The sequence below is a fragment of the Malus sylvestris genome, chromosome 15 (genome assembly GCF_916048215.2).
Source record: "Malus sylvestris chromosome 15, drMalSylv7.2, whole genome shotgun sequence".
Classification (NCBI taxonomy): domain Eukaryota; kingdom Viridiplantae; phylum Streptophyta; class Magnoliopsida; order Rosales; family Rosaceae; genus Malus; species Malus sylvestris.
The window spans coordinates 40,221,474-40,231,174 of record NC_062274.1 but is presented as its reverse complement, the minus strand read 5'-3'; the positions used below and the strand labels follow the sequence as shown (position 1 = coordinate 40,231,174).

Sequence of the window (9,701 nt, the reverse complement as noted above, 5' to 3'; positions counted from 1 at the left end):
TTTATAACATGAGGTATGAGATTGTGGTTTGACCCATAGTTGAGGTAGTTTTGTGTAATTTATCCCGTTATTTTTTATACTGAGGTGGGGGAGAGTTTAAATCCAACAAATTTTGAATTGATGTCAGGTTATGCATGACCCAGTTTCACCTTAAAGCTCATTTTGATGGATTGTTTTCAGTCGTTCAGATTTGATCCAACCGACCATATTCGGTCCGCATGCAAAAAGGTCTGCAAAGTGTGGTCTACACCTTAAAAAATGCGTTTAGGGTTTAGGATAGTTCCTAAACAATGCTACTTTAGCAAAATTAGGTTGGAAAATTCTTACTAAGCCTATTAATTGGTGGGTGCAATAAATTGGTCATTACCAAGTATCTTGGCAAGGAAATTTATTTTTGGTTCAAAGGAAAACTATTGCTGCCTGCTCCCATTGCTCGGTTTGTTCCATTGTTTACATAATTATATTCCAATCAAGGACATGGTATTAATTGGAATATTACAAGTAATCAATTTATTAACAATCAGGGATGAATTAAGGGAGCTTTAATGAAAAGGGCTTTGACAAACAAATACTTAACCAAAAACCATCTCAAAATGTTATTTAACCAAAAGGGCTTAAAGTATAATAAAAAACCATCCAAAACTATTGTCCACGGGCCGAATTTACAAGCCCAACCCGCTACAAAGCTACAATTCCGTAAATACCCCTATATGATTCAATATTCTCCGAACTTTTCACCAACCCACTACGAAACCGCCATAATAACCCCCCATCTTCCTATATAATCAAATTCTCCATTTCAAAAACAATCAAATCAAAGTTGAAAAGGAAGCATTCATCAGAACAAAGCCGCTGAAACAAGTTCAGAGAAGTTCAATGGCAGAAACCAGCAAAAAAGTGGTGCAAAACTTACCAAAACTTATGTCGGAACAAATCGGCAAAAAAGTGGTTCAAAACTTACCGTACCCTCCTTGTGAACAAACCGGAGAAAAAGAAGTCCAAAGTTTACCACAACCTCCGTCAGAACAAACCGAAGGAAGAGAATTCCAAAATTTACCACAACCTCTGTTGGAACAAACCAGAGAAAAAGAAGTGCAAAACTGTCACGCCCCAACCCAAGGATTAACGTAAACCTTGGTTCAGAACGTGAATCACACCTTAATTATAAGTTTAACTAATATAATTAAGAATGTGACATGAAATAAAAGCATGTATAACTCGCTTGGAATAAAATTAACTGAATAACAGATTCATTATTGAAAGTTTCAGCCAAAATTACAACTTATGAACTACTGAAAGTTCACTCAAAAGTAGTTCCTTATTCAAACAAGAGAGCAAAAGCCAACAAGCTCATCTTTTTATTTCTTCTACATAATTACACAACAGACAGCAAGTAGACTTTTAGTTTTCTGGTTCTGTACCTGCAAAATTTCGTTAGGGTGAGCTTAAAACGCTCAGTAGGGACATATACCTTCATTACTAAAATAATAAAGTATAATTAAGATAGCAGAATTAAAACCAAAATCAGAATGGTGCATAAGTATGCAATGCAAATGCCTTAATTATACCCGTTAATCCACATAACTAAACACCCAGACCTTGTACGTCCCATTCCGTACCTATACCACTTGATCCCGAGTGTTTAAATATATGAACTAACCCCCATCCCTAAACATCCCCGAACTCCCCTTTTGTTAGTCATCTTGCCTAAACTCTTCGTCTCCAGTCCCGAATTACCCTTAAAGAATCTGTGCACTGTGGGCTCGCCTGAGACCTGGTACCTACTAAGAGTTTGGCTCAACTACACAAAACTAATAGTCACCACCTTAGATTCCCGAAATTCTTTCCGACAATCCCACTTTACTCCCACATCATGGACCCAAATTTCATTTCGAACATTCATTATACTCAATTACCCAATAGAAACATGCATATCAAACTTGTATATGTACTTAAGTAAGAAATAATTAAATTCATATATATATAGAAGGTTTCCCAGAACCCCCTACCTTGAATTCGATTAATTTTGCTTCTCTGAAGAACCTAATCGGAACGCAAAAATACAACCAAAAACATAAACACAAGTAACACATATTAGAAACCAAACTAAGTGTTCAACCACAAAATTGATATTATCTAACAAAAGTACATAAATTCTGGAATCTTATAACTCAGATAATGTCACTCAAATCAAGTAAAGAGAACACATAAATTCTGGAATCTTATAACTCAGATAATGTCACTCAAATCAAGTAAAGAGAACTAGAAAGGAATCTGGAAAAGAAATTAGGTGTGCTAAAAACAGAACTTTGCATCTTCACAAAATCTGCAGAAAAACAGCACTATTGAACCAAGTTTAGACTCATTTTTGAACATTCAAAACTAAACCAAATCGTGTAATATTACATGGGTTTTGAAGTTCGTGTTATGTACTTTAAAAGCATATAAAGTTTGTACAAAACGGAGCTCTAAATTGGAAGTTATGCTAAAAGCAAAATGGAGTCTTGAAACTGGAAATCCAGTTTTCTGCTGCTGTTTGGCAGCTCGCGACCCAAATTTAAATAAGGTTTTGATCAACCAAAACTCAACGGAACTGAGTGAAAACAATTGGGTTACAATCATGGACATATATATTTTCAACACAATAAAAGTTTTCTCCAAAGGAGCACATAAAGACCTATGAATTAAGAGCAAAATAAGACCACTAGAAACTTGAGTTTTCTCTAAAATTTTCTGCAACTTACATAACAGTACACTTCCAATTCATAAAACCCAAAATATTTCCAAGTAATCCAGAAATCATGTATACAACACCCAAATATAACATGACTCAACATTAACAAGAAATTGACTTTTTGAACCAAACCCTTGATCAAGAAATTTGATCTACACACCCAATCCGAATTACCCAACTCTAATTCAAGTTCAGATTAGTTCATTGTACAGTAGAAAACCCTAATTAAAACTAAGAATTCCAAATATATCTCATGGCAGTTTCAATTCAACTAAGGAAATTAAATTCGAAAAATCTAAATAATCAAGGAACAAGAAGTTTACCCTTCAAATCTCTGAATCCTTCCTTCACAATCACGTTCTCTAACTCTCAATTTCTCCACCCCTTTTTCGATTTTTGATGCTTTCCCACTTCTCTGCAACCCCTTTTATAGTTTCTCTAATCCTACTCACTCCTATCAGAGTCCTGATAAAAAACTAGCTTCCTAGGTCATCCACCTCCTGCTTATAGACCTCTGTGTCTCTTCTCAGTTCATCCTCTGCTGAACACACTCCTTGGTGCAATAGGAGATGAACAACTCTCTATGACACACTCCTTTGATCAATCAAAGGTCGACCTATCACAAGGTGTCCTAATCTCTATCCGATTTTTGGTATGAAGAAAGAAGATTTTTTTCCTAAAGATATGGAAGCCACCTCCTCCCAGCTTCCTTGTTTCCATCGCTCTGAAAGGAAGAGTATGGAAGGATGGTATTTTCCTTTCTTTTGTAGAATAATATTTTATTATTATTATAATTTTTTTTTTTTTTAACAATAATAGGAAATCTCATAAATAAAAAAGTATATTATTAAAAGCTATTAAACAAATAAACACTAAGTAGACTAAAATTTTGTATAAAAACAATTATAATCACACTTCACTCTTAATTTAAACGAGGGATATTACAATCTACCCTCCTTAAAAGAAATTTCGTCCTCGAAATTTAAACTTACCCGAAACAATGAAAAGTTCTGGATATCTCGTACGCATTTCCTTCTCTAACTCCCATGTAGCTTCCTCTACATTGCCATGTTGCCATAAAACTTTAACTAATGGAATAGTTTTTGTGCGTAGCACTTGCGTTTTGTGATCTTGTATTTGAATCGGCCTATCTTCAAATGATAGTTGTTCGTCCATCGTGAGTTCTCCCCAGTCGATTACATGAGACGGATCTGGTTCATACTTTCTAAGCATAGAGACATGGAACACATTATGTATGCTTGAAAGTTGAGGAGGTAGTGCTAATTTGTAAGCGACTTCGCCTATTCTTTCCAATACTTCAAATGGTCCAATAAACCGGGGTGATAATTTTCCAGACTTTCCAAACCTTTTGATTCCTTTTCGTGGTGATACCTTAAGAAATACATTATCACCAACGTCAAACTTTAAGGGCTTTGTCCTTCTATCTGCATAACTTTTTAGTCGACTTTGAGCCGTTAAGAGACGTTGTCTTATGACTTTGATCTTTTCAGTAGTCTCTTGTACATAATCGGGTCCTATTAATGCCGTTTCCCCTACATCTGTCCAACATAAAGGTGATCGGCAAGGTCTTCCATACAATGCTTCATACGGTGCCATCTGAATGCTTGATTGATAACTATTATTGTAAGCGAACTCTGCTAATGATAAATGATCTTCCCAATTTCCGCCAAAGTCTAAAATGCATGCTCTTAACATGTCCTCCAAAATTTGAATAGTTCTTTCTGACTGCCCATCTGTTTGTGGATGAAAAGCACTACTAAAATTGAGCTTTGTTCCGAAAGCTTTTTGTAAACTTCCCCATAATTGAGAAGTAAATTTAGAATCCCTATCTGACACAATCGAAATAGGAATTCCATGTAATTTTACTATCTCTTGAACATAAAGTTTTCCAAGAACTTCTGTAGAATATGTGGTTTTAACTGGTAAGAAATGTGCTGACTTGGTCAGACGATCCACAATAACCCATATCGCGTCTCGTTGTTTTGGAGATTTTGGTAAACCTGTAACAAAATCCATTGTTACATGATCCCATTTCCACTCTGCTATGGGTAACGACTGTAGTGAGCCTGATGGTTTCTGATGTTCGGCTTTTACTTGTTGACAAATGAGACATTTTGCAACAAAATTCACTACATCACTTTTCATACCGTTCCACCAAAACTGACGTCGAAGATCTTGATACATCTTGGTTCCTCCAGGATGGATTGTGTAAGATGAATAGTGACCTTCCCGGAGAACGTCATGTCTAAGATCAGAAAAATTTGGTACGTACAATCTATTCAAATACTTCAATCCACCGTCTGCATGCAGTTTCCATCCTTCAATTGTCTCTCCAGTTGAAATTTTTATTCGAATGGATTGAGATAGAGAATCAGTTTGTTGTGCATCAATAATCCTTCCAACTAAAGATGGGTGGGTAACTAAATTACATAAATATGCACAACCTTCTTGTATTCCCACATGCAACTCAAAATCATAAAGGCATTTTATCATCTTTGACTTTTGATAACACAAATTAGCCACAAATCCTTGAGGTTTTCTACTTAAGGCATCTGCTACAACATTAGCCTTTCCTGGATGGTAATGTAAACCAAAGTCATAATCTTCTAAATATTCCATCCACCGTCGTTGCCTTAGATTTAACTCTTTCTGTGTGAATAAGTATTTCAAACTTTTATGATCCGAATAGAGTTCAAATCGTTCCCCGTACAAGTAATGTCTCCATGTCTTCAATGCATGAACAATGGTTGCCAATTCCAGGTCATGTGTCGGATAATTTTTTTCATGTGGTTTTAGTTGACGAGAAGCATAAGCAACAACTCTGTTTGATTGCATCAAAACACATCCTAGTCCACGTAATGACGCATCCGTGTAAACTATGTAGCCAACTCCTGTTTCAGGAATGATTAACACAGGAGCGGTTGTCAATCGAACTTTTAACTCTTGAAATGATTCTTCACACTCATCAGTCCAAACAAATTTAACTCATTTTTGTGTCAACTTGGTCATTGGAGCAGCTAATCGAGAAAAATCTTTAATAAATCTTCTATAATAACCAGCCAAACCTAGAAAACTTCGTATCTTATGAACATTTTTTGGTTGATTCCAATTCAACACTGCTTCCACCTTTGAGTTGTCCACTGCGATGCCCTTATTTGAAATAACATGTCCTAAAAATATTACTTCAGTCAGCCAGAACTTACACTTACTTAACTTGGTAAACAATTTATGTTCTCTTAATGTCTGTAAAACGATTGACAAGTGTTCTTCATGCTCTTCCTTAGACTTGGAATAGATAAGAATGTCATCAATGAAGACAATAACGAATTGGTCCAAATATGGCTGGAAAACTCGATTCATTAAGTCCATAAATGCTGCTGGAGCATTTGTTAATCCAAACGGCATGACCAAAAACTCATAATGTCCATATCGAGTTCTGAAAGCAGTTTTTGGTATATCTTCCAGCTTTACTCTAAGTTGGTGATAACCAGAACGAAGATCAATCTTCGAAAAATATCTAGCACCTCTTAATTGATCAAATAAATCATCAATCCTAGGCAAAGGGTACTTATTCTTTATCGTGATTCTATTTAGTAAACGATAATCGATACATAACCTAAGGGTTAAATCACTCTTCTTTACGAATAAGGCGGGAGCACCCCAAGGTGATGTACTAGGCCGAATAAAACCTTTCTCTTGAAGCTCTTGAAGTTGCTTTTTGAGTTCCTTCAATTCCGCTGGTGCCATACGATATGGAGGTATAGAAATAGGTGATGTTCCTGGATACGTCTCAATGGAAAATTCGATTTCTCTAATAGGTGGTAATCCTGGTAAGTCTTCTGGAAATACATCAATGAAATCCCTCACCACAGGAATAAATTCAATTTTGGATTCACTTATACCTTCTGCAATCATATGAGCAATTTGTCTCAAATAATTCACTTCTCTTTTATCCAAAATCAAATCAGGTTTTGAGACCTTTGTATCACCATAGAAACTAAACTTTTTTCCATCTGGGGTTGTCATGGTTATCAATTTCTTTCCACAATCAATAATAGCTCCAAATCGCTTAAGCAAATCCATTCTAAATATTACATCATAATCCAACAAGTCCAACAACAACAAATCGTAATCCAATTTATGATGTAATATATCTATTGTGGATGATCTACATACTTGATTTACTTCCACACAACTTCCCCAAGGAGATCCAACCAAAAATGGACGTTTTATAGATTCAGACTTTAACTTAAGAATGGATGCAAATGATGTAGATATAAATGAATTCGTAGCACCAGGGTCAAACAATATCCTAGCTGATGAGTTAAAGATTAGAAATGTACCTTCCACTAATCCTGGATCTTGTTGTTCAGCTATTCGACCAACAGCATAAACTCGACCCTGAGCAAGTTGTCCGGGTCTCCTAGCACCTGACGATGCCCTAGGTCTCCCTGGTGCAGGTTGTCCTCTTGGACGTTGTGCCTGTTGATTAATAGGTCCTCTAAATTGATTCAGTGGAGGTTAGTACGGAGCACGATATGGTGGTGGTGGTGCATGGAATTGTGGTGGTGGAATTCTAGGTGCTTGGTTCATTTGCAACCTTGGACATTCCTTTTGATAGTGTCCTAATTGCCCACAATGAAAGCAAGATCGTCCTCGGGTTTGACCAAAGAGTGTTTGAGTTTGTTGAAAGTGAGGTGGAACAAACCTTGAGCGTTTACTACTTGGCCCTCCACCTGGGTTCTTATACTCAAAAGCTCTTTTAGAACCTAAAATCCTCTGTTCTGCCATTAAAGCACGATCAACAATCTCAGCATACCTCTTCAGTTTAAAAAGTTCCACTTTTTCTTTGATCTCTGCTCTTAATCCTTCTTCTAACTTTGTTGCTTTAGTAGTCTCATCTGGAATCATGTAAGGTGCAAAACGCATTAATTCTTCAAACTTCGACACATATTGTGCCACAATCATTTCATTCTGGCAAAGATTTGCAAACTCTCTAGCCTTCATGGCTCTCATAGTCTCAAGGAAATACTTCTCCAAAAATATAACCTCGAATGTTGTCCAAGTTGTAATTTGAAGATCATGATTAACTAGCACGGATTCCCACCAGTGATAAGCTTGTCCTTCCAGGTAAGTACAAGCAACTGTTACTTTCAAATTTTTCGGAACCCTCTGATCATTCAACTTTCTCTTGATCTGGCGTAACCATTCCTCCGCTTGCATTGGGTTTGGGTCACCTTTAAATATTGATGGTCGGGTTTTGCGAAATTCCCCTTGAATCCTCATTATTTGATCATTTTCTGTTCCCTCATGAGGTTCATGGTTATGTTGATTTGTCTCACTAATCGCTGATGCCATATCGTGAATAGCTAATAATACTTCCATATTATTATTGTTCATACCATTATCGCCAAGTCCTTCTACTTCCGCCATCTCTATAACCAAAATTTGAAAAAATAAATCTACCATAATCATATGTAAATTAAAACAACTTAAAGAATAGAGAACTTAAATAGAAATAAAACAAGAAGTCTGTAAGTTCAATCATGACCAAGCAAATCAATCAAACAAGAATAAATCACTTAAAGAAACTTGATCACATTCGCTTATAAAATATAACTTGTAGCAATATCTTAAGAACTAATAATAAAACAAGTAAGACAATCATTCAAATGGACAGTATCCTACCTTGAATACAAGCTACCTTTGTTGGAATGCAATACTATGTTACATAAAACCAACCAATAGTTACTTTCCCTTTTCATACTTGTACAAAAGATGTGAAACAAGTCTAATTCACCCTTCTTTTGTTTTCTTTTCAACTGTAGTTCAATCAACACAGAACCAAGCAGCAAAACAAAAGAATACAATCGCAAAAGTATAAGTCAGACATTAGATGCATAAATGAAAATAAACACACCTATTATACATTGCTAACCTATTGGTTATAGGCTAACATCAGTAGCTACACTTAATTTACAAAGCTTTCCCAAAAGCTTTAAGAAACATGTTTCATAAACTATAAAAGTACATTGAAACTTCTGTTACGAACAGCAGCAAAAATGCATCAACGCCTATCCTTTGAAGACTATTACTTCTCCCAAAAACATCTAGAAGGCTGCACACTAATTACACCAAAAATCAGCCATTCATATCAGCACTTCACCGCAAAATATTTACACCAGTCACTTCCCAAATCTGAACTTAGTCTTCATTTAAATCGAACTGTCGTTCGGGAAGTCCAACACTTTCAGAAGGTTCAACAGGGTCCTCTTCATCATCAAACTCAGAATTGATGTAGACAACAGGTGGAGGAGTAACTGATGGTGCAGGAATAGAAACTACACTATCAGATAGGGCTTCCGGAATTTCTGGTACTCCTTAAGCTGGAACTTGAAGGAACCTGAGCTAAGTTAACACCTGGCGGAGGCCATATATTTCCACCTAAAGCTGTCACATGGTTCATCACATCACCATAAAGATTTTCACTGGACTCTATCTGGATACGGTATTGAGTCTTGATGTTCAGCGACTTGTTTATATGACTAACTACTTCCCGTTGCATCTCTGGCCTGTAAAACATTCTTCTATGGTTGCTTTCATAGGTATCATACACCAACTCCATAAAGGCTTCATTACGAAGGCGTGTATGGTACAGATCTTCATTATAAGGTTCTAAACCGTTGGGTCCCAGCTTAAATCCACCCCATGCATCATTTCCATTTGCAGGATGCATCTAAACATCAACATATAAAGTTAGAAATCAAATAACAAATAAACACATACGGTTAAACTTAACCTAGAGCTCTGATACCAAATTGTCATGCCCCAACCCAAGGATTAACGTAAACCTTGGTTCAGAACGTGAATCACACCTTAATTATAAGTTTAACTAATATAATTAAGAATGTGACATGAAATAAAAGCATGTATAACTCGCTTGGAA

The 9,701-nt window shown here is 36.2% G+C and overlaps 1 long non-coding RNA gene across 1 annotated transcript; it reads right to left on the bottom strand.

Annotated features, from left to right (window-relative positions):
* Positions 1-1,113: 1,113 nt before the first annotated feature.
* LOC126601976 (uncharacterized) lies at positions 1,114-3,674 on the bottom strand. The gene is made up of 3 exons (XR_007615911.1): positions 3,058-3,674; positions 2,010-2,043; positions 1,114-1,421 (listed from the first exon to the last, which is right to left on the bottom strand). It is a non-coding gene; the product is annotated as an uncharacterized LOC126601976 (long non-coding RNA).
* Positions 3,675-9,701: the final 6,027 nt, after the last annotated feature.